Here is a 27,974-nt window from a genome sequence, read left to right as displayed (position 1 = left end):
AACATCTGGATAGGCCTGAAAAATCCTGCAAATAATTTTGGAGTCTTAAAAATTTTGCAGTTTATTCCTGGAGATCTTCTTGAAGTTTTTTTTGTTGTTGTTGTTCTGGCTTATGTCTGCCCTCTCCTAGGATCATGGGACAATCCCATGGATCCCAAAGAAATGAGAGATGAGAGTCCACCACCAACACACCTCTGCGGTGGTCTCCTTCTCCATCAAGCCACAGGCACTTGTCATTTGGCAACGATGACATTCATTGCTACATTAGCAAGAGCTCACAATCAGGCTTGATGCAATGAAACTAGCTCACACACATGCGTAAGGCAGACTTGGGCACCCAGCTGTAAGAGCTGTCAGCCTGTCCAAGCAGAGGAAAATGGTACAGGAAGAGCTGGCCTGGTATCAGAAGAAAGGCTGCCTGCCAAAATCCACTGTGGGACCCTAAATCTCGAACTCAGGGCCACTTCGCACCATCTCCGTAGTAGAGTTCCGCTGGAGGAGGAGGCATTTTGAGATTGTGAAGTGGTATCTGGAAACTGCTCTTCTGACTCCATTCCTGAAAAAGGCTGTGTGCAGGAATTGGGTCACATGAGGATTGGAATATAGTCTAGTGTGTTTTAGAGGGTTCTGTTGTTGATAGAATCATGACTGAGAACCCAGGGGCAGGTGTCAGTGGAGGATGGCCAGGCTCTCGACCTCACTGCCTTCCTTCATCCTGGGCCTCCCAGGGGCTCTCTAGGAAAGGCAGAAACCACAACAATGGAAAGGCCAAGGTGAAGCAGTGTTCCAACACCTTGTACCGGCCTCCCACTGCTGCAGGTGAGATTGAGACAATGTGTCAGAAGCTGTCTGTGGCAATGACAAGCTCGAAAATGGTGTCTAGAAAGGCTGTTGAGGGACACTGTGGGTTTCCTATGAAAGCAAAGGAAGATCATGCTTGCCTGAGGGAATGAGCTGCCTTGTGCTGGAATCTAAGCAATGTTCAAAGATTCCTGTCAGAGGACCCAAAACCCTCCTGTAAAATGCAAACAACATCTGCCCCCTACAATATTTCAAACATCCAGAACATGCAGTACAGCAAATATAGCCAAAGTCTCTTTTGTTCTCTGAAATTGATGGCAGCTAAATAATCTGTAATGGAAGACAGTCCCATCAAACAATAGTCCAATGAAAGAGACTCTCAAAAATGGAAAGGTCATGGAGATGAAATTAAACAAAGGCTAGATTACCTGGCAAAACCCAGACATGTCTGCCTGATTTTTAACCTATGGGAATCATGCAACCCTCTGATAGAATTGGGAGAATAAGAATTTCCTTGCTGGTGGGAATTTACCTTTTAAAAAATATCAAATTTACCCAGTCATTAATAACTGACAGTGTTTGGAAGGAAACACTCAGACAATGAATTCTCATGAGGGTCGTTCTTGGTGAACTTGGAAAAGCTTATTGTGGAAGTTGTTGAGCCAGACACAGGAAATCCTAGACTGATGAGGAACATGAAAATAAAAAAAGAAGAGGCAACTGTGGAGGCCACATCCCACCCAGAATGAATATATTCCACTTTAATTTGGCTACATGTATGAAAGCCTTCAAATCAGGAGCTTGCAAGGATGGCCACAATTTGCACTCCAAATGTTTCTTGCACATTGGAGTACTCCCACCTGAACAATGGGCCAACAATTGGACTGCTTGTACAATTAAGGGAATGTGGGGGTGCAGTGAGAAGAACTTTCTGAGTCATCTGTCTTCTCTGCCAAGCCTGCTGGGACATGTTGCTAGGCAATGGTGACTGTTATTTTGAAGCTAGTCAGAGCTCACACTCAAGCCTGGTGCCCTGAGACTACAGCATGCACATTCGTGGGTAGACTCAAGCACTGGCTGTCAGAGCTGTCAGCCTGCCTAAGCAGAGGAAAATGGTACCGGCGGAGTCGGCCTTGTGTCAGGAAAAAGGCTGCCTGGGAAAACCCACTTGCATGTCCCTAAATGTCTCCACCTCAGGATCCATTCGGGCTCACTCTATGGTCCAGTCTGGCTGCAGGAGGAGTCTTTTTGAGACTGTGAGGTGATCGCTGGAAACTGCTCTTCTGACCCCATTCCTGAAACAGGCTGTGTGCAAGAATTTGGTCACATGGGGATTGGAATATTGTCTGGTGTGTTGTTGAGGGTTCTTTGCATGATAGAACCATACCTGAGACCCCAGAGTTGGGTGTCCGCAAAAGATGGCTGGGCCCTAGACCTCACTGTTTTCATTAATCCTGGGCCTCACAGAGCCTCCCTGGAAAAATAAACAGAAACCACAAAAAAAGGCAAGTCCAAAGTGCAGCACTGTTCTAACCCCTACAACTGGTCTCTGGCAGGTGCAGATGAGGTTGAGACAGTGTCTCAGAAACTGTCTGTGGCAAAGGAAATCCTGTCAAGTGTTTCCAGTAGTGCTGTTGAGGCACACTGCTCATTCTATATGAAAGCAAAAAAAAAAAAAAAAAAAAAAAAATCAAGGTTTGCTTGAGGGAATGAACAGCCTTGTGCTGGAGTCCAAGCAATGTTCAATGATTCCTGTCAGAGGACCCAAAAGCCTCCTGAAAAGTGCAAAAAAACCTCAGCCCCGAGAAGAAGACAAGGTTCCATAATCTGGAGTGCAGGTAGCATACCTGAAGTCCATTTTGCTCTCTGAAATCCCTGGCAGTTAATTAATCTGTGGTGAGATGGAGTCCCATCCAGCAGTAGCTTAATGAAAGAGCGCCTGCAAAATGACAAGGCTGTATAGATGAAATTGAACAGAGGTTGGACTACAGGGCAAAAGCCAGACATGGCTGCCTGCTTCTCATCCTACAGGAACCATGCAGCCCTATGATAGCAGGGGAGAGCAAGAGTTTCCTTGTTGGTGACAGTAATGGGAATTTACAGTTTTTTTGTGACAGGGTCTGGCTTTATCAGCCAAGCTGGGGTGCAATGTCACAAACACAGCTCACTGCAACCTCCAACTCTTTGGTTCAAGTGATTCTCCTGCCTCAGCCTCCCAAGTAGCTAGGATTACAGCTACTTGGGATTACTGCCAGCACACTCAGTAAATTTTTGTGTGTTTATAGTAGAGATGGGATTTCACCGTATTAGCCAGGCTGTTCTTAAACTCCTGACCTCAAGTGATCCACCTGCCTCAGCCTCCCAAAGTGCTAAAATTACAGGTGTGAGCCACCAAGCCCAGCTAAATTTAAGGTTTTAAAAGTATCAAAGCTGCCCAGTCATTAAAACGTGACAGTGTTTAGAAGGAAATAATCACACAATGGATTTCAATGGTGGTCTTTCTCTGTGAACTGAGAAACGTTTAGTGTGGAAGTCATTTAGCCAGACACCAGAAATCTTAGGCTGTCGAGGTGCATGGAAGTCAGGAAAAGAAGAGGCAAGTCTGGAGGCCTCATCCCTTTCAGCATCAATCCATTTCATTCCCATTTGGCTCTGTGTATGAAAGATATCAAATTGGGAGTTTGCCAGGATGGCCCCAATTTGCATTCCAAATGTTCCCCGCACTTTGGAGTACTTCCACCATAACACTGGACCATGGTGAGGACTGTTTGTTCAATTAAGGGAATGTGGGGATGGAGTTGGAAGCATCTTGTGTGTCATCTGTTTTCTTTTTTTGCAGGTAAAATTGCAGTAACCCATCCAAACCTCACCAGATTGTATCTTCATCTCTATCAGTCTTTATTGCTGCTCACACTCTATGCCCCAGAATGACATCCCAAGACGATGGAGGAGTATCCCTCATGATGTGATGAACCTCCTCAGGTAGGAACCAAATATGACATAAATTGAAGGGACCCTGTGGGAAAAAGCCACAGCACAATAAAATACTGAAAGATGACTCTTTTTTGGTGTGAAGTCCTTCTCTTCTTTCCAGAAGAGTGGGTTTTTCAGCAGAGGGAGGAGATTTGGAAACCAGCACATCTTGGCGCTGTTCCCAAGTCACTGCGGATTCAGATCCACAGAAAAATAAAGAATATGGTGCCCCACAGCCCAAGCAAAGACACACAAACAGGCTATCAAATTGTTGTCAGAATTTGTTGTTGTCAAAACAAAAAACAAAAAAACAAAAAACAAAAAAAAGAACAAGAAGAAGTGCTGAATTTCATTAGCCACTGACTCCACTTACAGGTTCACACATGCATACACACACACACACACACACACACACACAGACAATGCCCCACATGCAGGCAAACAGCAAACACTCGCAACACTTCCACAGAAAAACACAGCCTGGCAGCTCCTGAGGCTTTGTGTTACTGCAGGAAGCCCCTCCTGCGGTTCTTCCTGATGTTTCTTCAGGTTGGCTCTCATCTGTCCTCTCCTAGCATCATGGGACTATCCTTTGACTTCTACAAAGACGATAGGCTAGAGTCCACCGCTGACACAGCTCCGTGGAGGTCTTTTTCTCTGCCAAGCCACTGGGAGTTGTCGTTAGGCAACAGGAACATTCATTGTGATGCTAACCAAAACTTACAATCCTGGTACCCTGAGACTAGTTCAGGAGTATTCGTAAGGCAGGCTTGATCGCCTGGATGTCAGAGATGTCAGTCTGCCTAAGCAGAGCAAAACAGAACAGGCAGAGCAGTCCTGGTATCAGGAAAAGAACTTCCAGCAAAAACCCACTGTGGGAACTTAAATGTCTTGAACTCAGGGCCCCTTCGCACTGTCTCCGTGGTCTGGTCTCACCAAAGGAGGAAGTGTTTCGAGACTGTGAAGTGGTTGCTGGAAACTGCTCTTCTGACTCCATTCCCAAAAAAGGCTGCGTGCAAGAATCAGGTCCCATGGGGATTGGAATATAGTCTGGTGTGTGTTTGAGGATTATGTGGTCTATAGAACCATACCTGAAAACTCAGGGATTAGTTTCAGCAAAAGATGGCTGGGTTCTTGACCTCACCACTTCCCTTCCTCCTGGGCCTTGCAGGGGCTGACTGGGAAAAATAGTAACAATGACAAAGACAAGTCCAAGGGGGAGCAGTGTTCTCACACCTTGAACTGGTGACCCACCACTGCACATGTGCTTGAGATAGTGTCTCCATGGCCGTCTGCGGCAATGGAAATCCTGAAAAAGGTGTCCAGTAGTGCTGTTGAGGAGCACCGTGGATTCCTCGTGAAAGTAAAGGAAGATCAAGTCTCACCTGAGGGAAAGAGCTGCCTTGTGCTGGAGTATAAATAGTGTTCAATGATTCCTGTCAGAGGACCCAAAATCTTACTGCAAAGTGCAAACAACCTCAGCCCCCTATAATGAGTCAACAACCCACAACTTGGAGCGCAACCAACCTAGCCAGAGTCTCTTTTTCTCTCTGAAATCCCTGGCAGCTGAAAAATCTGTGGTAAGAGGCAGTTCTACCAAGCAACAAGCCAATGAAACAGGCCCTCAAAAATGAAAAGACATGGAGATGAACTGAAACAGAGGCTAGATTACCAGGTAAAAGCAAACACAGTTGCCTACTTCTCATCCTGCAGGAATCATGAAGCCCTCTGATAGAAGAGGGAAAGTAAGTTTTCTTGTTGATGGCTTTAATGGGAATTTATGGTTTTAAAAATATCAAAGCTACCCAGCCATTAAAACATGACTGTGTTTGATGGAAACACTTATGCAATGGATTCCCATGAAGGTCATTAATTGGTGAACCGGGAAACATTTAGTGTGGAAGTTGTTGAGCCAGACCCAGGAAACCCTAGGCTGACAAGGAACATGGAAATCAAGAAAAGAAGAGGCAAGTATGGAGGCCACATCACAACCAGAAAAAAACTATTCCACATTCATTTGGCTCCAGATATGAAAGCCCTGAAATCGGAAGTTTCCTATGATGGCCACAATTTGCACTCCAAATGTTGCTTGCACATTGGAGTACTCCCACCTGAACACCAGGCAATGATGTGGACTGCTTGTGCAATTGAGGGAATGTGGGGATGGAGTTGGAAGCACCTTCTGTGTCATCTGTCTTCATGTTTTTGGCAGGTGAAGTTGTGGTACCACATCCACTCTTCACCAAATTGTATTCTCACCTTTATCTGACATTACTACTGCTCACAGTCTACATCGCATGGTAAAATCCCAAGATGAAGCAACTACTTGGCTGCGATCCCAATTTGAGGTAAATTCAATAGGCCCTGTGGCAGGACTGCTAGTGTCTCTCCCTGGGTTGGGCGCAGGACAATGAAACACTCAGAAATGTCTGTTTTTCCATGTGTTGTGCTTCTTTTCTTTCTAGAAGCATTTTTTTTTTCCATGGGAATGTGGTTTGGACTCCAGCACATCTGGACTTGCCCTTGTATTCACTATGGATTAAAGATTCACAGAAAAATACAGAACACAAAGCCCTGCAGGCCAAGCCAATACACACAGACAGGCCACATAAAGGTTAGCAGACTCAAAAAAAGAAGCGCTGAAGTGCATTAGTCACATTCCTTTAAGCAGACTTCACATACAGGCACACACATACACATAGACACACACACACAAACACACACAGTGCCACGCACACATGCAGACATCCAACAGTTGCAATACTCCTACAGAAAAACACAGCCCAGCAGCATCTGAGACTGTGTGGTTCTTTAGGAAGTCCCACCTGGAAAGGAGCAATGCCGGGGTAACACAGGCAAGCTGTACCTAGAAATTATAGTGGGGCAAGTTTCAAAAAGACTCAACACTACAAAGTCTAGGCAGGCCTGAGGAATCCTGAAGATTGTGTTTTTTTGTTTTTGTTGTTGTTGTTGTTGTTTTTGATCCTTAGGAATTCCGTGGTTTATTTCTGGGGCACTGCCCATGTTTCTTCAGCCTTACTTACATCTGCCCTCTCCTAGGATCATGGGACTATCTCCTGGATCCCACAGAGAAGACAGGCGAGTGTTCACATTCAAATCACTTCCACGGAGGTCTCCTCTGCCAGGCCACTGGGACTTGTCACTAGGCAATGGTAACTTTTATTGTAACACTAGTTGGAGCTCACAATAAAGCTTTGTGCCTTGAGACTAGGGCATGCTCATTCATGGGGAGACTCAAGCACTGGCTGTCAGAGCTGTCAACCTGCCTAAGCGGAGGAAAATGGTACAGGCAGAGCAGGGCTGGTATCAGAAAACAGTCTGCTTCTGAAACCCACTGCAGGACCCTAAAAATCTCGAACTCAGGGCCACTTTGCATTATCTCTGTCGTTGGGTCCAGCTGGAGGAGGAGGCATTTCAAGACTGTTCAGTGGTTCCTGAATAGTGCCTTTCTGACTCCATTCCAGAAGGAGGATGAGTACAAGAATTTAGTCCCATGGGATTTGGAATACTGTCTGGTGTGTAGTTGAGGGTTTTTTGGGTGATACAATTATACCTGAAGTCCAGAGTCAGGTGTCATCAAAAGATGGCCAGGCTCTTGACCTCACTGCCATCCTTCAACCTGTGCCTCTCAGGGGCTCTCTGGGAAAACAGGAACAATGAAAAAGGCAAGTTCATGGTGGAACAGTGTTTTCACCCATCAGAATGGCCACTCGTGTGCAGATGAGTTTAGAGACAGTGTCTTCAAGAGTGTCTGTGGTGAATGTTAGCCTGAACAAGGTGTCCAGTAGTGCTGTTGAAAGGCACTGTGGATTCTGAAGGAAAGAAGAAGAAGAAGAAGAAGGAGAAGGAGAAGAAGAAGAAGAAGAAGAAGAAGAAGAAGAAGAAGAAGAAGAAGAAGAAGAAGAAGAAAAGATTCACCTGAGAGAATGAGCTGCTTGTGCTGGAGTCCAAGCAATGTTCAATGATTCCTGTCTGATAACACAAAAACCTCCTGAAAAGTGCAAACAACCTCAGTTCCCACAACAAGTCAACAACCCAGAACTTGGAGCTCAGCTAACATAGCCAAAGTATTTTTTGCTCTCTGAAATTAATGACAGCTAAATAATCATTGGAGAGAGGCAGTCCCATCCAGCAACAGCACAATGAATCAGACACTCCAAAATGAAAAGGCCATGGAGATAAAATGAAATGGAGGCTGAATTACCAGGTAAAAGCCAGACACAGCTACCTGCTCCTCATCCTACAGAAATCTTTCTTTGTTGGTGGCTGTAATGAGAATTTATGGTTATAAAATATTGAAGCTCCTCAGTTATTAAAATGTGACAGTATTTAGAATGAAACACTCATGCAATGGATTCCCATGAGGGTCATTCTCTTTGAACTGGGATACATTTAGTGTGGAAGTCATTGAGCTGGACCCAGGAAACGCTAAGCTGATGATAAATATGGAAGTCAAGAAAAGAAGAGGCAAGTGTGAATGTCACATTCCATGCAGCAAAAATGTATACCATTTTCATTTGGCTTCAGGTATGAAAGACTCCAAATTGGGAGTTTGCCAGATTGGCCCCAATTTGAACTACTAATGTTCCCTGCACGTTGGAATACTCCAGCTAAACACTGAGTCATGGTGTCAACTGATTATGTAATTAAGGGAACGTGGGGATAGAGTTGAAACACCTTCTGTGTCATCTTCTTCATTTTTTTTTTCCTGCAGGTGAAGTTGCGGTACCCCATCCACCCCTCACCAGATTGTACACTCACACCTATCTGACTTTATTGCTTCTCACATTCTACATCCCAGGATGAAATCCTAAGATGGAGGATTAACCCTCACAATGTGAAGCACCTGCTTGGCTGGGAACCAAATTTGAGGTACATTCAAGGCCCTGAATCAAGTCTGCGAGTGTCTATTTCTGGGTTTGTTGCAGGAAATTTAATACTGGAAATGTCTGGGTTTTTTTCTGGTTGGGTGTGCTCCTCTTCTTTCTAGAAGAATGGCATTTTTTCAGGAAAGGTGGTTTGAATGCTGGTAGATCTTGATCCTTTATATTCACTGCAGATTCATGATACACAAAAAAATTAAAGAACACAGAGAACTACAACCCAAGCTGAGCCACAGAGACAGGCAACAAAAATGCTGGGAGACTGTCGGAAAGAGAGTTTCTGGGATGCCAGATGAATTAGTCTCCCTTGTGTGAGACTCCCATTTGGCTCTATGGGCGGCCTCTGAGGAGAAAAGTCTCCTTATTGCCTATGTGTCCTTATCCCCGAGAACATAACAGCTCAGCAGCATGCCACAGGTTGCTCATGGAAATAGCACTCCCTTGAAGCAGTGGAGTATAATCAAACATCTTGGCTTCTCCTGGAACCCACTGCCACCCATTTCAGTCCTGATAAGTTGAAGATCTTAAGTAGTTTAGATACACACATTTTTTCAAGGAAATTCACAGAAACAGCCACTGCTATACACCTCATTGAATAGCTCACGAGTTCTGCTTCACTGATTAATCCTTTTCCTCATCCCTTCTTACCCCTCCCAACTGCCCTAAGAACAAAGAGCTTGTAAACCATAAATTAGGCAGAGCCGAAGAGCTCTGGGCCATGAGCAAGCCTCTGACACTCTGGTCCCCTGGACCCTACCCACCTTTTAAACTCTTATTCTGTCTCTTTCTAATTCATTTGACTCTACTGGACCCGGGGTACCCACCGGGTGGTGTGGGGATGGTTCCCCCAACAGGAGACTGAAAAAAAAAATAAAAATAAGTGGTGACGTTCGTTAGTCACATTCGTTTAAACAGACTTAACTTCCAGGTACACATATACACACATGCACACAAACACACACAAAGAAACACACACACACAGAAGTCCAACACTCACAATACTCCCACAGAGAAACAGAGCCCGGCTGCTCCTGAGGCTGTATGGTTCTGCAGGAAGCCTCACCTGGGAGAGAGCAACCCCAGGAAACACAGGTAGGCTATACCTAGAAATCACATTCCGGCAAGTTTCAAAAAGACTCACCGTTACAACATCTAGGTGGGCCTGAGGAATGCTGCAGATCCTATTGGTTCCTTAGGGATCTTGCGGTTTATTTCTGGGGCTGTGACTGACATGCCTGAAGGCTGGCTCAGGTCTGCCCTTTTCTAGAATCCGTGGACTATACAGCAGATCCCACAGAGAAGATAGGTGAGAGTCCACTGCTGACACATCTCCATGGAGGTCTCCTTCTCTGCCAAGGCACTAGAACTTATTTCTAGTCAACAACGACGTTCATTGTGATGCTAGTCAGAACTCACAATCAAGCCTGGTGCCCTGAGGCTGTGGAATGCACATTCATGGAAAGACTCAAACACCAGCTGTCAGGGCTGTCAGCCTGCCTAAGTGGAGGAAAATGGTATGCACAGAGTCAGCTCTGTATCGGGATAAAGGCTGCCTGGGAAAACCCACCGCAGATCTGTAAAAGTCTTGACCTCAGGTCTCCTTCACACCATCCCTGTGGTCACGTCCTGCTAGAGGAGAAGTTGTTTAGAGACTGAAATCATTGCTGGAAACTGCTCTTCTGACTGCATTCCCAAAAGAGCCTGTTTCCAATCCATGAGGATTGGAATATAGTCTTATGTGTTCTTGAGAGTTTTTTGGGTGACAGAATCATACCTGAGATCCCAGAGGCAAGTGGCGGTGAAAGATAGCCGGGCTCTTGCCCTCAATGCTTCCCTTCACCCTGAGCTTCACAGAGGCTCTCTGGGAAGAGCAGAAAGCATGACAAAGTCAAGTCCAAGGTAAAGCAGTGTTCTCACACCTCAGACTTGCCTCTTACAGGTGCAGGTGAGGTTGAGACAGTGTCTCAGAGGCCGTCTGTGGTGATGGCATGACTGAAAACTTGTCTAGTAGTGTTGTTGAGGTGTGTTGTGGATTCCCAATGAAAACAAAGAAAAATCAAGGCTCTCTTGAGAAAATGTGCTGCCTTGTGTTGGAGTCCAAGCAATGTTCAATGACTTTTGTCAGAGGATGCAAAAGCCTCCTGCAATGTGCAAAGAACCTCAGCCCCCGCAATGAGAAAATGACCCTAAACCTGGAGTGTAGTCAGCCTTCCTGAAGTCCTTTTTGCTCTTTGAAATCCCTGGCAGCAAATAATCTGTGGCAAGAGGCAAGCCCATCCAGGAACAGCCCAAAGAAAGAGGCCCTCCAGAATGAGAAGGCTGTGGAGATTAAATGAAACAGAGGCTAGATTACCAGAAAAAAGCCAGACATAGCTGCCTGCTTCTCATCCTGTAAGAATCATGCAGCCTCTGATACAAGTGAAATAACAAGAATTTCCTTGTTGGCAGCTGTGACGGGAATTTACAATTTCAAAACTGTCAAAGCTGCCCAGTTATTAAAAGGTGGCAGTTTTTAGAAGGAAATACTCAAGCAGAAAAATTCCCATGAGGGTCATTCTCCATGAAGAGGGAAATGTTTACTGTGAAAGTCATAGAGCCAGACACAGGAAAACCTACTCCGACAAGAAACATGGAAGTCGGAAAAAGAAGAGGCAAGGATGGAGGTCACATCCCACCTGGCATCTAACCATTTTACTCCCATTTGACTTCGGGCATAAAAACCCTCCAATCGGGAGTTTGCCAAGGTGGTCCAAATTTGCATCTCAAGTGTCTCTTGCAGTTTGGAGTAGTCCCACCTGAACACTGGGCCATGGTGTGGACTGCTTGTACAATTAAGGGAAGGCAGGGATAGAGTTGCAAGCAATTTCTGTGTCATCTGTCTTCAATTTTTTTGCAGGTGAAGTTGTGGGACCCCATCCACCCCTCACCAGATTGTATCCTCACCCCTATTTGACCTTATTGCTGCTCACACTGTATGTTGCAGAATAAAATCCCAAGATGATGGAGGAATGTACCCTCATGAAATGAAGCACCTGATCACCTGAGAACCGAATTTGAGGCAAATTCAAAGAGCCTTGTGAACAGGACTGCTAGTGTCTCTCTGTGGGTTGTTCACAGGACAGTGAAACACTATGAGATGTCTTTCTTTTTTTTTTTTTTTTTCTTCCTTTGGGTGTGGTGTGCTCCTCTTTGGGTGTAGTGGCTTTTTTAGCAGGGTAAGTTGATTTGGACACCAGCATGTCTGTAAATGCCTCCAAATTTGCTGCATATTTATGATCCAAAGAAAAATAAATGAGATGACACCCTACAGTCCAAGCACAGCCACACAGACAGGCCACCAAAAAGTTTGGAGACTCAAAGTAAGAAGCACTGAAGTGCATTAGTCACATTCCTTTAAGCAGACTCCACTTACAGGCACACACACATACACACATGCCATGCCACACACACAAGCAGACACCTAACACTCACAAAACACCCACAGAAACACACAGTCTGGCAGCACCTGAGGCTATGTGGTTCTTCATAAGCCCCACATGAGAGAGAGAAACCACAGGGAAAACAGATGGGCTCTACCTAGAAATCACATTCTCGCAAGTTTCAAAAAGCCTCACCACTGCAACGTATAGGCAGGTCTGAGGAATTCCACAGTTTCTTTTGAATCCTTAGAAATTTCATGGTTCATTTCTGGGGCTCTGCTTCACATTTCTTCAGGCTGGTCCACATCCGCCATTTGATAGGATCATGGGACTATCCCGTGGATGCCACAAAGAAGAGAGGGAAGAGTCCACCACCGACGTACTTCCACCGAGGTCTTCTTCTTTTCCAGTACACCAAGACTTGTCACTAGGCAACAATGACATTATTGTGATTCTAGCCAGACCTCACAATCCTGCCTGGTATCCTGAGACTAGTGCATGAGCATTCATGAGGTGGGCTCAGGTGCCTGGCTGTCAGAGATATCAGCCTGCTTAAGCAGAAAAAAAAATGGTACAGGAAGAGCCTCCCTTGTATCAGGAAAAAATGCTGCCTGTGAAAATTCTCTGTGAGATCCTAAATGTCTCCATCACAGGGCTTCTTCAGGCTGCCTACGTGGTTGGGGCCCGCTGAAGGAGGAGGTGTTTTGAGACTGTGAGAGGGTCTCTGTAAAGTGCTGTTCTGACTTCATTTCCTAATGAGACCTCAGAGACGGGTGTCAGCAAAAGAAGGCGAAGTTCTTGACCTCACTACCTCCCTTCATCATGGGCCTTGCAGGGGCTGTATGGGAAAAGCAAGAATCACGACAAAGGCAAGTCCAAGGGGGAGCAGTGTTCTCACCTGTCAGAGTGACCTCTTAAGGGTGCAGCTGAGGTTGAGACAGTGTCTCAGAGGCTGGCTGTGGCAAACAAAAGCCTGAAAAGTGTGTCCTGTACTGCTGTTGAGGGACACTGTGGATTCCCAATTAAAGCAAAACAACAACAACAACAAACAAAAATCAAAGCTTGCCTAAGAGAATGAGCTGCCTTGTGTGGGAGTCCAAGAAATGTTCAACGATTCCTGTCAGAGGACCCAAAAGCCTCCTGCAAAGTGCAAACAACCTCAGCCCTGAGTGCAAACAATGAGACAATGCCCCACATTCTGGAGTGTAGCGAGCTACCTGAAGACCCTGTTGCTTTCCAAAATCCCCGTCAGCTAAATAATCTGTGGTGAGAGGCAGTCCCATCCAGCAACAGCCCAATGAAAGAGCCCCTCCACAATGAGAAGGCCATGTAGATGAAATGAAACAGAGGCTAGATTACGAGGCAAAAGCCAGATACGGCTGCATGCTTCTTATCCTACAGTAATCACGCAGCTCTCCGATAGAAATGGAAGACCAAGAGTTTCAGTTGGTAACTGAAATTTACAGTTTTAAAAATATCAAAGCTGCCAAATCATTAAAACGTGATAGTGTTTAGAAGGAAAGAATCAAGCAATTGATTTCCATGATGGTCGTTCTCCATGAACTGGGAAACGTTTAGTGTGGAAGTCACTGAGCCAGACCCAGGAAACCCTAGGCTGAGGAGAAACATGGGAGTCAGGAAAAAAAGAGACAAATGTGGGGGCCACATCCGACCCAGCATCACTCAATTCCAATCCCTTCCGGTTCTGGGTATGAATGCTCTCAAAATGGGAGCTTGCCAGGATGGTCCCAAATTACACTCCAAATATTACTCGCACAGTTGAGTACTCCCACCTGAACCAAGGTTCATGGTGTGGACTGGTTTTCCAAATTAGGGAATGTGGTGATTGAGATGGAAGCAACTTCTGTGTCATCTGTCTTCATTTTCTTGCAGGTGAGGTTGCAGGATTCTATCCACCCTTCACCAGATTGTATCCTCACCCCTATCTGACCTTATTTTTGCTCACACTGTATGTTGCATGCTGAAAACCTAAGACAATGCAGGAGTACCCGTTCATGACGTGAAACACCTGCTCAGCTGGGAACCACATTTGAGGTCAATTCAAAGGGCACTGTGAATAGGACTGCTACTGTCTAACTACAGTTCAATGAAACACGGGAGATGTCCGTTTTTGGTGTGGTGTGTTCCTCTTCTTCCTGGAAAAGCAAGATTTTTTTTTTTTTTTTTTTTGCAGGGAGTGTTGATTTGGATGCCAGTGCATCTCAGCCCACCTCCCAATTCACTGTGGATATTCATTATCCATGGAAAATTAAACAACAAGGAGCCACATAGCCCAAGCAGAACTGCACAGACAGGCGACCAAAATGTTGGGAGATTAAAAAAAAAAAATGCTCTGAAGTGTGTTAGCCAAATTTATTTAGGAAGACTCCACTTACAGGTAGCCACACACACACAATGCCACACACACATGCAGACATCCAACACTCATAACACTCCCACAGAAACACACTGCCCAGCAGCTCCAGAGGCTGCATGGTTTTTCAGGAAGCCCCAACTGGGAGAGAGCAACACCAGGGAACACAGGCGTTGTGTGTTCCCTGTTGGTGTTGGTAACTGAAATTTATGGTTTTGAAACATCAAAGCTGACAAATGTTTAGAAGTAAAAAATCGCTCAGTGGATTATCATGATGGTCATTCTCCATGAACTTGGAAATCATAGTAGACATGTTTCAAAAGACTCACCCGTACAACATCTAGGCAAGTCTATGGATTCCTGCAGATCCTATTGGGTCCTTAGCGATTTTGCAGTTTATTCCTTGAGCTCTGCATAACATTTTTTCATGCTGGATCACCTCTGCCTCTCCTAGAATCGTGGGACTATCCCATGGATCCCACAAAGAAGACAGGCAACAGTCCACCTCCGGTGCAACTCCAAGGAGTTCTCCTTCTCTACCAAGCTGCAGGGACTTGTCACTAGGCAGCAATGACATTCACTGTGATGCTAGCCAGACCTCACAATCAGGCCTGGTGACCTGATAGTAGCGCATGAGCATTCATGGGGCATTCTCAGAATACCAGCTGTCAGAGCTGTCAGCCTTCCTAAGCAGAGGAAAATGGTACAGGCAGAGCTGGACTAGTATTGGGAATATGGCTGCCTGCAAAAATTCAACGCAAGACCCTAAAATTCTTGACTTCAGGGCCCCATCAGTCCATCTCTGTGGCCAAGTCCCACTGGAGGAGAAGTCGTTTCAAGACTCTGAGGTGCTCGCTGTAAACCGCTCTTCTGACTGCATTCCCGAAAGAGGCTGTGTGCAACAGTCGAGGCCCATGGGGATTGAAATACTGTCTGGAGTATTGTTGAGTGTTCTTTGGGTGATAGGACTTAAACTGACACACCAGTTAAAGATTGTCAGGCTCTTGATCTCACTGCCTCCCTTTATCGTTGGTCTCACGGGGGTTCACCTAGAAAGACAGGAACTATGTCAAAGGGAAGTTCAAATTGGAGCAGTGTTCTCACACCTTGGATTGACATCTCAAAGGTGCAGCTAAGGTTGAGACAGTGTCTTAGAGGCCGTCAGTGGTGATGGCAAGCCTGACAAGAATATCTAGTAGATGTGTTGAGATGCACAGTGAATTTCCCAGGAAAGCAAATAGTAATAATAATAATAATAATAATAATAATGCTCGCCTAAGGGAAAAAGCTGCCTTTTGTGGCAGTCCAAGCAATCTTCAATGACTCTTGTCAGAGAACCCAAATTTCTCCTGCAAAATGCAAACAACCTTAGCCCCTACAATGTGACAACTACCCAAAACCTGTAGCACAGCCAGCCTACTAGAAATCCCTTTTGCTCTGCGAAATTCCTGGCAGCATATAATCAGTGGTGAGGGGCAATCCTATCCACAACATCCCAATAAAAAAGTTCCTCCACAATGAGAAGGCTCTGCAGATGAAATGAAACAGATGCTAAATTACCAGCCAAAAGCCAGACACAACTGGCTGCTTTTCATTCTAGAGGAATCATCGAGCTCTTCAATTCTTCAATATAATTGGGACAAGAGCTTTTTTTTTTTTTTTTTTTTTTCAGCTGTAATGGGAATTTACAGTTTAAAATTACCAAATCTTCACAGTCATTGAAACGTGACAGTGTTTACAAAGAAATATTCATTCAATGGATTTTCAGGACAGTCGTTCTCCACGCACTAAAAAAGGTTTAGTGCAGAAGTTGTTAAGCCATATTCAGGAAACTGTAGGCCAATGAGAAACATGAAAGTCCAGAAAAGATGAGACAAGTGTGGAGGCCACATCCCACCCAGCATCAAACCATTCCAATCACATTTGGCTAAGAGTATGAATGCCCACAAATCAGAAGTTTGCCAGGATGACCCCAATTTGTACTGCAAATGTTGCTTGCATGGTAACCTAATCCTACCTAAACTCTGGGCCATGGTGTGTACCACTTTTCCAATTTAGGAAATGCAGGGATGGTTGGAAGGACCTTCTGTGTCACCTGTCTTTATGTTCTTTTGCAAATGAATTTGAGGGACCCCATCCACCCCTCACCAGATTGTATCCTCACCCCTATCTGATCTTATTTCTGCTCACACTCTATGTCCCAGAGTGAAATCCCAAGGTGATGAAGGAGAGTCCCTTCAAGGCATCAAAAACCTACTCATATAGAAACTGAATTCCAGACAAATTTAAGTGGTCTTGTGCACAGGACTACTAGTGTTTCTCCTCGGTTGGTTGCAGGACAATGAAATACCAGCAGATGTCTATTTTTTGGTGTGATGTGCTCTTCTTCTTTCTAGGACAGTGACTTTTTTTTGCAAGGGGAGGCAACTTGGATTCTGGGACATCTCAACCTGCCTCGCAAATTACTGCTGATTCATTATCCACAGAAAAATAAAGAACAGGGATTCCCACAGCCCAAGCAGAGCCACCAAAATGTTTGGGGACTCAAAAAGGAGAAGCCTGAAGTGCATTGGTCAAAGTTATTTAAGCAAACTCCACTTACAGGAAAACACACAGACAGACACACACACAAACACACAATGACAAACACATACACAAACATTCAACACTCACAACACTCCCAGAGAAACACACAACCTGGCTGCTTCTGAGGCTGTCTGGGTCTGCAGAAAGCCCCATCTGAGAGACACCAACCCTGTGGAACACAGTCAGGCCGTACATAGAAATCACATTCTGGCAAGTTTCAAAAAGACTCTCCCCAACAACATTTAGGCAGACCTCAGGAATCCTGCAGATCGTTTTGGATCTTTAGGGATTCCACAGTTTATTCCTGGGGTTGTGCTTCACATTTCTTCAGGCTGGCTCACTTCTGTCTTCTAAAATTGTGCAATCATGCCATGAATCCCACAGAGAAGACACGAGAGGGTTTACCGCCATCTCACCTCCTCAGAGGTCTCTTTCTCCAAGCCACAGGGACTTCTAAGAATTGGTGACATTCACTGTGACTTTACCCAGAGCTCACAATCAGGCGTGATGTCCTGAGACCAGCCTATGTGAATTCATAAGGCAGGCTTAGGCATTGTGCTGTAAGAGCTGTCAGTCTGCCTAAGAAGAAAAATATTGCACTGGCAGAGCTGAACTGCTATTGGGAAAAAGGCTGCCTGTGAACACCCAAGGGGGGAACCTAAAATTCTTGACTACAGGACCCCATCAGGCCATCTCTGTGGTTAAGTCCCACGGGAGGAGAAGTCGTTTCAAGACTGTGAGGTGCTTGCTGTAAACTGCTCTTCTGACTGCCTTCCCAAAAGAGCCTGTTTGCCACAATTGAGGCACATGGGGATTGCAATATAGTCGAGTGTGTTCTTGAGGGTTCTTTGGTTGACAAAATCCTACCTGAGAACCCAGAGGCAGGTGCCAGTGAAAGGGGGATGGGCTCTTGACCTCACCGCTTCCCTTCATCCTTTGCCTCACCAGGGCTGTCTGTGAAGTCAGGAATCAGAACAAAGGCAAGTCCAAGGTGGAGCAGTGTTGTCACACCTTGGACTGGACCCTGGTGAGAGCAGATGAAGTTAAGACAGTGTATCAGAGGTATCCTGCAGCAACGGCAAGCCTGAAAAGGGTATCCAGTAGTTCTTTTGAGGGACACTGTGGATTCCCCATGAAAGCAAAGAAAAAGTAAGGTTCTCCTTAGAGAACAATCTGCCTTGTGCTAGAGTCCAAGCAATGTCCAATGATTTCTGTCAGAGGATCCAAATCCCTCCTGCAAAATTCAAACCTCTTCAGCCCCCACAATAAGACAATGACCCAAAATCTGGAGTGAAGCCAGCCTACCCAAAGTCCCTTTTGCTCTCTGAAATCCCTGGCAGCAAAATATTCTGTGGTGAGAGGCACTCCCATCCAGCAACAGAACAATGAAAAAGACTCCACAATGATAAGGCCATGCAGATAAAATGAAACGGGGATTAGATTACCAGGAAAATGCCATACCTGGTTGCCTGGTTCTCATCCTACAGGAATCATGCAGTCCTCTGATAGAAGTGGCAAAACAAGAGTTTCCTTGTTGGCATTTCTAACTGGAATTTGCTGTTGTGAAACTACCAAACCTGCCTGGTCATTAAAACATAACAGTGTTTGGAAGAAAACACTCATGCAATGAATTCCCATAAGGGTTGTTCTCCATCAACTAGGAAAGGTTTAGTGTGGAAGTCATTGATACAGACCCTGAAAACCCTAGGCCAGTGAGGAACATGGAGGTGAGGAAAACGAGATGCAAGTGTGGAGGCTAAATCCCACTTAGCATCAATCCATTCCACTCCCATTTGGCTCTCGGCATGAAAGCCCCAAAATTGTGTGTTTGCCAGGATGGCCCCAATTTTAACTCCAAATTTTCCTTGCACATTGGAGTGCTTTCTTCTGAACCCCAGGCCATGATGTGGACTTCTTGGGCACTTAAGGGAATGTGGGAAATAAGTTGGAATTACATTCTGTGTCATCTGTCTTTATTTTATTTTTTGCGGCTGAAGATGCAGGACCCCATCCATCCCTCACCAGATTGTATGCTCACCCCATCTGACTTTATTGCTGCTCTATGTCTCAGGATAAAATCCAAAGATGATGAAAGTGTGCCCCCTCACGATGTGAAGCAACTGCCAAGCTGGGAGCAGAATTCGAGATAAATTCAAAAGGCCCTCTGGACAGGACTTCTAGTGTATCTTTCCTGGTGGGCCACAGGAAAATTAAACACCGGGAGATATCTGTTTCTTTGTGTGGGGTGCTCCTCTTCTTTCTAGAAGTGTGGATTTTTTTTTTTTTTTTTTTTTTTTTTTGCAATGGGAGGTGATTTGGACACCAGAGTCTTGCAGCCCAGCTCCCAATTTACTACAGATTCATAATCCACAGAAAAGTAAAGAACACGGGTCATGCAGCCAAAGAAGAGACACATAGGCCACCAAAGGGATGAAAGACTCATAATACAGAAGCACTGAGGTGCATTGGCTACATTTTTTAAAGCCGATTCCATTTGTAGGCACACACAGATACTCACAAACACAACACACACACACACACAGACATCCAACCCTTGCAAAACTCTCATAGAAACATACAGCATGGCAGTTCCTGAGGCTGCATGGTTCTGCAGGAAGCACTACCTGGGAGACAGCAATTCTGGAGAACACAAATGGGCTGTACCTAGAAATCTCAGTGGGTCAAGTTTCTAAAAGACCCACCCCTACAACGTCTAGGCAGGTCTGTGGCATTCTGAATAATTTTTGGATACTTTGGAATTTAACGGTTTATTTCTGAGACTCTGCTGAAGTTTCTTCAGGCTGGCTTATGTCTACCCTTTCTTAGTATCATGGGGAAATCCTGTAGATCCCACAGAGAAGACAGGTGAGTGTCCACCACCGATGCACATTCACAGAGTTTTCCTTCTCTGCCAAGCTGCAGAAACTTGTCTTAAGGCAATAGTGGCATTCACTGTGATGCTAGCTAGAGCTCATAGCTCAGGCGTGGTGTCCTGTGACTAGCGTTTGCACATTTATGAGGCAGCTACGGGCACTTGGCTGTCAGAGCTGTCAGCCTGCCTAAGCAGAGGAAAATGTTCCAGGCAAAGCCGGCCTGGTATCAGAAAAATGGCTGCCTGCGATAACCCACTGAGGAACCCTAAAATTCTCGACCTCGGCATACCTTCCAGTCGTAGAAGAGGAGGCATTTTAATATTGAGAAATGGTTTCTGGAAACGGCTTTTCTGACTCCATTCCTGAAACAGGCTGTGTGCAAGAATCTTGTCCCATGGGGATTGGAAAATAGTCTGCTGAGTTGTTGAGACGTCTTTGGGTAATGGAATTATAAATGAGACACCAGAGACGGATGTCATCAAAAGATGGCCAGGCCCTTTACTTCATTGTCTCCCTTCATCCTGGGCCTTGCAGGGGCTCTCTGGGAAAGGGGGGAACCATGGCAAAGGCAAGTCCAAAGAGAAGTAGTGTTCTCACACTCTGAATTGGCTTAAAACAGGTGCAGATGAGGTTGAGATAGTGACTCAGAGACCATCTGTGGCTATTGGAAGCTTGAAAACGGAGTCGAATAGTGCTTTTGAGGGGCACTGTAGACCCCACATGAAAGCAAAGAAAGATCAAGGCTCATCTAAAAGAACAAGGTGACTTTTGCCAGAGTCCAAGCAATGCTTAAAGATTTCTGGCAGAGGACCTTAAAGCCTCTTGCAAAGTGCAAACAATCTCAGCCTCCACAACGAGATCACAACGAACAACCTGGAGAGAAGCCAGTCTACCTGAGACCATTTCACTTCCTGAAATCCTTGGCAGCCAAAAGATCTGAGGTGAGAGGCAGTCTCATCCAGCAGCATCTGAATGAAGGACCATTTCCACAATGAGAAAGGACATGAAGATGAAATGAAACAGAGCCTAGATTACAAGGCAAAAACCAGAAATGGCTGCCTGCTTCTCATCCTCCAGGAATCATGCAGCTTTCCTATAGAAGTGGGAGAATAAGAGTTTCCTTGTTGGTGGCTGTTACATAAATTTATAGTTTTAAATATATCAAAGCTGCCTAGTCATTAAAACGTGACAGTGTTTAGAAGGATACACTTATGCAATGGATTTCCATGGGGGTCATCCTCCAGAAACTGGGAAATGTTTAGTTTGGAAGACATTGAGACAGACCCAGGAAATGCTAGGCAGACGAGAAACATGGAAGTCAGGTAAACAAGAGGCAAGTGTGGAAGTCTCATCCCACTCAGTATAAATACATTCCACCTACATTTCGTTCTGAGTATGAAAGCTCTCAAATCGGGAGATTGCCAAGATTGCCTCAATTTGAACTCCACATATTCCTTGCACGTTAAAGTACTCCAACCTGAAAACTAGGACATGGTGAGGATGGCTTGTTCAATTAAGAAAATTCGAGGATGGAGTTGGAAGCAACTTCTGTGTCACCTGTCTTCATTTTTATCTGCAGGTGAAGTTGCTTCATTTTTTTCTGCAGGTGAAGTTGTGAGACCCCATCCACCCTCACCAGATTGTATGCTCACCCTTAACTGACCTTATTGTTCCTCACACTCGATGTCACAGGATAAAATCCCAAGACAATGGAGGAGTGGCCATTAACATCTTGAAGCTCCTGCTTGGATTGGAACTGAATTAGAGGTAAATTCAAAGGACCCTGTGAAGAGGACTTCCAGTGTCTCTCCCTGAGTTGGCAGCAAGACAATGAAACACTGGGAGATGTTTGTTTTTTGATGTGTTGTGCTACCTTACTCTCTATAAGAGTGGCTTTTTTGTTGTTGTTGTTTTTGTTGTGGAGGTGATTTGGATGCCCACGGGTCTTGGCCTGCCTCCCAAATCACTGCAGGTTCATGAACCACAGAAAAATAAAGAACAGGGAGCCCTGCATTCCAAGCAGAGCCACACTGACAGGTCACCAAAAGCTTGGGAGACTCAAAAAAAAAAAAAAAAGATAAAGAATAAAAATGAGCACTGAAGTCCATTAACCACATTTGTTTAAGCAGACTCCACTCACAGACATGCATACACACTCATACACACACACACAGAAACACTCCAACTGAAAATGCCACAGAAACATGCATACATGCAAAACTCACAACGCTGTCACAGAAAAACACAACCCAGCCACTCCTGAGGCTGTGTGGTTCTGCAGGAAGCCCCACCTTGCAGAGAGCAACACTGCAAAATACAGAGAGTTTTCTCCTAGAAATCATAGTGCAAAGAGTTTCAAAAATACCCCTATGTCTTGGTAGACCTGAGGTATACTGCAGATTCTTTTGGATCCTTAGAGATTTCACAGTTTATTTCTCTGGCAGTGTTTGAAGTTTCTTCAGGCTTGCTCTGGTGTGCACTCTGGTAGGCTCATGAGACTATCCCATGGATCCCACAGAGAAGTCAGAGGGGCATCCACAACCAATGAACCTCTATGGAGGTCTCCTTCTCAGCAGAAAAATAAAGAACGTGGAGCGCTGGAGCCCAAGCAGAGATGCACAGACAAACCACCAAAGGTTTTGAGACTTAAAACAAGCACAGAAATGCATTAGGAATATTCCTTTAAGCAGACTCCACTTAAACACACACACACACATAAACACAATGCCACACACACAAGCAGACCTTGAACACTCACAACACTCCCACAGAAACACACAGTCCAGCAGCCACTGAGGCATCATTTTTCTACAGGAATCCCCACGTGGCAGAGAGCAACCCCAGGGAAAACAGACAGGCTGTACCTAGAAACCACAGAGTGGCAAGTTTCAAAAAGACTCATGGCGATACTGCAGATTAATTTGGATCCTTAGGGATTTCATGGTTTATTCCTAGGGCTGTGCTTGATGTTTCTTCAGGGTGACTTATGTCTGACCTCTCCTAGGATCATGATACTCTCCCATGGATCCTATAGAGAAGACAGGCAAGGGTCCACTGCCAAATCACCTCCACGGAAGCCTCCTTCTTCGCCAAGCTGCAGGGACTTGTCGCTAGGCAATGGTGACATTCATTGTGACTATAGCCAGAACTCACAATCAAGACTGGTGCCCTGAGAGTACCTTATGCGCATTCCTGAGGCAGGTTCTGGTGCCTGGGTGTCAGAGTTCTCAGCAAGCATAAACAACGATTTGTACTGGCAGAGCTGGAGTGGAATTGGGAAAATGGCTGCGTGCAAAAATCCACTATGGGTCCCTAAAAGTCTCGACTTCTGTGCCCCTTTGGAGGGCCTCCATTGTCAGGTCCCCCATAGGAGAAGGCGGATCAAGACTGTGAGGTGTTCACTGGAAACTGCTTTTCTGACTCCATTCCTGAAAAAGACTATGTATAAGAATTGCATCCCAGTGAGTTTGGAATATATTATTGGGTGTTGATGATCATTATTTGGGTGATATAATCATACCTGAGATCCCAGAGGCCAGTGTCAGCACAAGATGGCTGGGCTCTTCACGTCTCTGCCTCTATTCATTATGGGTCTCCCAGGAGCTCTCTGGGAAAGGCAGGAACCACAGCAAAGGAAAGTCCAAAGTGGAGCAATATTCTCACACAACCGAGTGGCCTCTCATGAGTGCAGAAGAAGTTGAGACAGTGCCTCAGAGGCTGTCTGCAAACATGGCAAGCCTGAAAAGGCTGTGCAGTAATGCTGGTGAGTGGCACTGTGGATTCTCCATAAAAGCAAAGAAAAATTAAGACTCACCTGAAATAACGAGGTACTTTCTGCTGGAGTCCAAGCAGTGTTCAATGACTCCTCTCAGAGTACCCAAAACCCTCCTGCAAATTGCAAAGAACCTCAGCCCCCACAACAAACAACGACCACAACCTGGAGCACAGTCAGCCTACCTGAAGTTTCTTTTGGTCTTTGAAATCTTTTTTAGCTAAATAATCTGTGGCAAGAAGCAGTTGCATCCAGCAACAGCCCAGTGCAAGAGCCCTTACACAGTGAGCACGCCATGCTGATGAAATGAAACAGACACTAGATTACCAGCCAAAAGCCAGACACGGTTACCTACTTCTCAGCCTACAGGAATCACACAGTCCTGTGATTGAATTGGAAGAACAAGAGTTTTCTTGTTGGTGGCTGTAACAGGAATTACTGGTTTTAAAAGTATCAAAGCTGCCCAGTCCTTAAAACCTGACTGTGTTTACAAGAAAACACTAATACATAGGATTGCCATGAGGGTCGTTGTCCATAAACTGGGAAATATTTAGCATGGAAGTCATTGAGCCAGACTCAGGAAACTCTAGGATGATGAGGAATATGGAAGTCAGGAAAACAAGAGGCAAATGTGGAGACCACATAGCACCCATCATCAATTCCTTCCACTTCCATTTGTCTCCGGCTGTGAAATCCCTCAAATCAAGAATTTGCCAGGATGGCCCCAATTTGCACTCAAAATGTTTCTTGTACGTTAAAGTATTCCCACCTGAACACTGGGTTATGATGTGGACTGCTTGTGCACTTAAGGGAATGTGGGAATGGAGTTGGAAGCACATTCCATGTCACTTGTCTTCATTTTTTATGGCAGGTGAAGTTGCGGGACCCCATCCACCTCTCGTCAGATTGTATCCTCACCCCTATATGACCGTATTGTTTCTCACACTCGTGTACCAGGGCAAATTCCCAAGATGATGGAGGACTTTGAACTCATGTATTGAAGAACCTGCTCTGCTGGGAACCGAATTCGAGAAAATCGCAAGAAGTCCTGTGGACAGGACTGCTAGTGTCTCTCCCTGGGTCATCTGAAAGACAAGGAAACACTAGGAGATGCCCGTTTTTTAGTGTAGTTTGCTTGCCTTCTTTCTAGAAGAGTTGCTATTTATGCAGAGGAAGCTGATGTGGACCCTGGCTTGTCTCGGCCCACCTCCCAATTCACTGCAGATTAATGATCCATGAAAAAATAAAGAACATGGAATCCAGAAGCCAAAGCAGAGCCAAACAGGCCAGGAGAAGGTTGAGAAACTAAAAAAAAATAAGAAGACTTGAAGTGCAGTAGCCACATACCTTTAGGCAGACTCCACTTATAGGCACGTGTGTACACACACACAAACACACAGTGCTACACACATATGCACTGATATCCAGCACTCACAACACTCCCACGGAAACACAGCCCAGCAGGTCCTGAGGCTTCATGGTTCTGCAGGAAGTCCACCAGGTATAGAGCAACAGTGGGAAACACAGGCGGGCTCTACCTAGAAATTACACTGGAGCAAATTTTAGAAAGTCTCACACCTACAACGTCAATGCAGGCCTGAGCAATCCTGCAGATTCTTTTTGATCCTCAGGGATTTTGCAGTTTATTACTGATGGTGGGCTTCACGTTTCTTCAGGCAAGATCTCATGAAACCTGTCCTAAAATCATGGGATTATCCTGTATATGTATGTATGTGTGTGTATATAGTGTGTATATATATATACACTATATATATATATATATATATAGTGAAGACAGGCAAGAGTCCACCACCGACCCATTTCCAAGGTGGTCTCCTTCTCCACCAAGTTGAACGGAATTGTCGCTAGCCAACCATGACATTCACTGCAGCATTAGCCAGAGCTCACAATCAGGCTCAGTGTCCTAAGACTAGTGCATGCTCATTCATGAGGCGTGCTCAGGAGCCCAGCTGCCAGAGTTGTCACCCTGCCTAAGCGAGGTAAATGGTATAGACAGAGCCAGCCTGGTATGGGGACAGAAGCTGCCTGTGAAAACCCACTGCAGGAACCTAAAAGTCCCAATGTCGGGACCCACTGAAAAAGGAGGCATTTCAAGAGTGTGAGGTGGTCTCTGGAAACTGCTTTTCTGACTTCATTCCTAAAAGAGGCTGTGTTCCAGAAAAAAGGCACATGGTTATTGGAATATAGTCTTGTGTGTTGCTGAGGTATCTTTGGATGATAGAATCATACCTGAGCCCCTAGAGGCAGGTGTTAGCAAAAGATGGCCAACCTCTTGACATAATTTCCTCCCTGCATCCCATGCCGTGCAGGGGTTCTCTGCGAAAGGGAGGAAAGACCACAAAGTCAATCCAAGGTGGAGCAATGTTCTCACTCCTCGGACTGGCCACTCATTGATGCTGATGGGGTTGAGACAGTGTCTCAAATGCCTTCTGTGCTGATGGCAATACTAAAAATTGTGATCAGTATTGCTGTTCAGTGACACTGTGGATTCCCCATGAAAGCAAAGAAAAATCAATGCTCATCTGAGAGAACGAGCTGCCTTGTGCTGGAGTCAAAGCAATGTTCAACGATTCATGTCAGAGAAACCAAAAGCCTCCTGAAAAATGCAAACAACCTCTGCCTTCACAACAGTACAATGACTACAACCTGGAGCGCAGCCAGCCTACTTGAAGTTTCTTTTGCTCTCTGAAATCCCTGGCAGCTAAATAGTGCATGATTAGAGGAAGACCCATCCAGAAACAGCCCAAATAAAGAGCCCCTCAACAATGAGAAAACCATGCGTATGAAATGAAACAGAGGCTGGATTACCAGGCAAAACTGAGACACGGCTGACTGCTTCTCATCCTACAGGAATCATGCAACCCTGTGATAGAATTGGGAGAACAAGTGTTTTCTTGTTGGCAGCTATAACAGGAATTTGTGGTTTTTAAAAGTATCAAAGCTGCCCAGTCATTAAAACCTGGCAGTGTTTAGAAGGAAACACTCAATGGATTCCGTTGAAGGTCATTCTCTGTGACCTGGGATACGTTTAGTGTGGAAGTCATTGATAAAGACCCAGGAAACCCTTATCCACAAAGAACATGGAGGTCAGAAAAAGAAGAGGCAACGTGGAGGCCACATCCCAATCAGCATCAATCAATTTCACTCCCATTTGGCTCTGTTATGAAAGCCCTCAAATCGAGGGTTTCTCAGGATGGCCCCAGTTTGCACTCTAAATGTTCTTTTCTTGTTGGAGTACTCCCACCTCAATATTGTGCCATTGTGCAATTAAGATAATGCGGGGATGGAGTTGAAAGAATTTTCTATGTAATCTGTGTTCATTTTTTGCAGGTGAAGTTTGGGTCTCAATCCCCCCTCAGCAGATTGTGTCCTCACCCCCATATTACTTTATTTGTGCTCACACTGTATGTCCCGGAATGAAATCCCAAGATGATAGAGGAGTGCCCCCTCACAAAGTGAAGAACCTGCTCAGCCAGCCACTGAATTTGAGGTAAATTCAAGGGGCCCCATGGACAGGACTGCTTGTGTCTCATTTTGGTTTGGTCGCAGGACAATGAAACACTGAGAGATATCTTTTTTTGGTGTGGTGTGCTCCTCCTCTTTTGAAAAACAGGGCTTCTTCACAGGTGATGGTGATTTGGATGCTGGCAGGTCTCAGCATGCCTACAAATTCACTATGGATTAATAATCCACAGAAATTTTAAGAACACAGAGCCCCACAGCCCATGCAGATCCATACAGACAGGCCAACAAAAGGTTTTAAGCCTCAAGAAATAGATGGATTAAAGTGCATTAGCCACATTCCTTTAAGCCATCTCCACTTCCAGACACACACACACACAATGCCACACACATAAGCAGATATCGAACATTTGCAACCCAAATTTGAGGTAATTTGAAGAAGCCCTGTGGACAGCACTACTGATGTCCCATGCTGGATTGGTTGCAGGACAATGGAATGCTGGTAGATATCTTTTTTTTTTTTTTTTTTTTTTTGCAGGGTTAGGTGACTTGGATGCTGGAGACTCTTAGCTTTCCTCCCAATTCATTGCACATTTGTGATTCACTGAAGAATGAACACCGAGCCCTGCAGCCCAAAAAAAGGCACAGACAGTCCATCAAAAGGCTGTCATACTCAAAAAAAAAAAAAAAGTGTTGAAGTGCGTTAGCCAATTCCTCTAAGCAGACTCCATTACAGGCACACACACACACATAAACACCCATACACATACATAGGTACAATGCCACACA

The sequence above is a fragment of the Pan troglodytes genome, chromosome Y, assembly GCF_028858775.2.
Source record: "Pan troglodytes isolate AG18354 chromosome Y, NHGRI_mPanTro3-v2.0_pri, whole genome shotgun sequence".
NCBI lineage: Eukaryota > Metazoa > Chordata > Mammalia > Primates > Hominidae > Pan > Pan troglodytes.
The sequence above is the reverse complement of the archived record's forward strand: the minus strand, read 5'-3'. Positions refer to the sequence as shown.